Below are 2940 nucleotides of genomic sequence, written 5' to 3' on the forward strand. Positions count from 1 at the left end.
AACACACATTTATCAGTTAAATGAGTGAAGACATGCCCTTTGTTAACTGTCAAGCTATGCTAATCAAGACTGTATTATTGCTATTAGTAGTAGTATATTACCATAATTTAGTTAATAAAATCAAATAGAAAAGAATTAACTTGGATTTAGGAAGTACTATTGAAAATTTAATGTTAAACCAGCACTCTTGGGCGAAATAAAATTATTAGTTTCTAAAGTTGTGATCATTTTAATTACATGGAAATTGTTGCGTGAGACTGGAACATAAAATCTGACTTGAGGTGAGCATAATTTGAAAGGCAAAGGTTAAAAAAATGGGACGAAAACTTAATTTAGTAAGATCTCAAAATTCTACTCCATAATTTTGGTTTTTTAGAAAACAGTTTCCTCCTGTCCTTCTGGAACAGAGTGAGGCTGATTGGAGAAACCTGGGCCTCTCTGCCCTCCAGGCAGCAGCAGCGGTTGGTCTGGCTCTCTTGATTCTGTGCCTCTGCGCTGTCCTGTGTGACCTCTGACAAAAGGGAAAATGACCGCAGGGAAATGGTGAGTAAAACTGGCCCCAGGCCAAGGAGGACTTGATTGGCTTCAGAAAACAATCCGATTGGCCTCAACGTTCCACATGCTGAGCTGGACCTGACCCAGGGCTGGAGCTGAGGCATCCCCAGGCTGGGCGGACCTGCAGGCTCAGGTGCTTGGGCAGCTGCTGAGGTTCCTGCTGTGCTCAGCTTGGCCTTGCTGGTACCGCTGCCTGACAGAAGCACAGGGGCGAGGCAGCAGCAGCAGCAGCGGTCGCTAACAACCAGGCCATGCTGAGGAATCTCAGATGCCGGGAACAGAAGAATCGGGAGAAACTGCCTGACAGTTTGAACCAAATACACAGACTGTTGAAGTGACTGAGGGTGAAGCTGTCTAAACTCCTCAAAGTGGAATAGCAAAGAAGCTACCAGAAATGGACAAGAAAAATGAAGTGAAAGAAAATAAGCAGAAATCTGGTGGCCGGGCGCGGTGGCTCAAGCCTGTAATCCCAGCACTTTGGGAGGCCGAGGCGGGTGGATCACGAGGTCAAGAGATCGAGACCATCCTGGTCAACATGGTGAAACCCCGTCTCAACTAAAACTACAAAAAATTAACTGGGCATGGTGGCGCGTGCCTGTAGTCCCAGCTACTCAGGAGGCTGAGGCAGGAGAATTGCCTGAACCCAGGAGGTGGAGGTTGCGGTGAGCCGAGACCGCGCCATTGCACTCCAGCCTGGTAACAAGAGCGAAACTCCGTCTCCCAAAAAAAAAAAAAAAGAGAAAGAAAAAAGAAAATAAGCAGAAATCAAAGGCGGATGCTAAAGCAGAACAAAACCGTTCATGCCATGATAGAAACAAAGTGGATGACGGAGCCTGGAAAATGGATCTTAGTAACAGAGAGAACGGATAGCAAAACCCATAGTAAGGTGCTGATTCTGATTCACTGAATTCTATTATCCTTGGGACAGAAAATACCATCAGAGTCATAACGCAGCAACATACAACCAAATCATTTCCTGTTTGTTACCAAGTGAATAAAGTGCAAATAAAAAGTTATTTATCATTCATATAACTAAACTGTCATGGTTTAGTTTACAATTTAAAAAAAAAATTTTAGAGACTCCTGGGGACACGGGGGGCGAGGGCACTGCTGCTGCGGGTCGGTTCAGCTTCAGCCCGGAGCCCACGCTCGAGGACATCCGCCGCCTCCATGCTGAGTTTGCTGCTGAACGAGACTGGGAACAGTTCCATCAGCCTCGGAACCTCCTCCTGGCCTTGGTCGGGGAAGTGGGGGAGCTGGCAGAACTCTTTCAGTGGAAAACCGATGGGCAGCCTGGCCCCCAAGGCTGGTCCTCCAGGGAACGGGCTGCCCTTCAAGAGGAGCTTAGTGATGTCCTCATCTACCTGGTGGCATTAGCAGCCCGCTGCCGCGTGGATCTGCCCCAAGCAGTGCTCTCCAAAATGGACATCAACCGGCGACGCTACCCAGCCCATCTGGCCCGCAGCTCTTCCCGCAAGTATACAGAATTGCCCCACGGGACCATCTCTGAAGATCAGGCTGTGGGGCCCACGGACCTTCCCTGTGACTCCACGGGCCAGGCCTCAACCTAGAAAGATGGCCATAGGACTTGCAACTCAGGGTAGTGTCTGAGGAACAGAGGGTGGCTTGGCCCTGGAGCCTTTTTCTAGTCTTTTCCGAATAGATCATGGGCCTGAGGCCTCCACTTCCTGAGGTCTGAAGCTCAGCAGCCTCTAGAAGGTTGCCTCCTGATGTTTGCTCTCCCAGTAAAGTGGTTTTGAGTGATAACTTCTAGATTCTTCCTGGATGGCCAAGGGAGGCTCTCTGTCTCAGCAGGTGATGGTGAGGGGACCAGGGGTGCCTCTGAGCCCCATTCTTGTTTCCCTGTTGTACCTTCTGCCTGTAGGGCAGAGATATCTGGTTTCTAGAAAATTCCCAGTAGACTGTCATATAAGTTCCTTCCTCTCCTTTTAGAGATTGGAGACTGTAAGAGTCCAGATGCTGGAGCCAGGCTGTCTGGGTTCAAATGCCATCTTTGACACTTGCAAGCTGGATGACATTACTCAAATTACTTAATCTTTCTGCACTTCAGCTTCCTCGTCTGTAAAATAAAGAGAATAGTGCCTGCCCAAAAAAAAAAAATTTTAAATGTTTAAAATGCAGTTGACATTTGTATGGCTTATGAAGTTATTCATAGTTTTACATAAAGTGTTCAAAGTTTAATATATTTTAAATTAAGTGTGAACGGTATTTGTTTTATATATTTAAGGCTTAGACTCTAATGCTCCTGTTTATAAGTTGAAAATTGCAAAGTTTAATTTTCTGTCTGTACATACACAGAACAAGTATATTCTGCTAAAACATTTGGCTTTTAAAATGGCAGCCACATTTGCTGAACATTTGGAT

General features: G+C 46.4%; 1 pseudogene across 1 annotated transcript; it reads left to right on the forward strand.

Moving 5' to 3' along the window:
- Positions 1–1568: 1568 nt before the first annotated feature.
- LOC116546748 lies at positions 1569–2676 on the forward strand (annotated as a pseudogene). Its single transcript, XR_004266825.1, has one exon. The product of XR_004266825.1 is annotated as a dCTP pyrophosphatase 1 pseudogene (transcript).
- The last annotated feature ends 264 nt before the right edge of the window (positions 2677–2940 follow it).

This window comes from Sapajus apella, unplaced genomic scaffold, assembly GCF_009761245.1.
Source record: "Sapajus apella isolate SASKATOON/1434 unplaced genomic scaffold, GSC_monkey_1.0 scaffold1316, whole genome shotgun sequence".
Classification (NCBI taxonomy): Eukaryota; Metazoa; Chordata; class Mammalia; order Primates; family Cebidae; genus Sapajus; species Sapajus apella.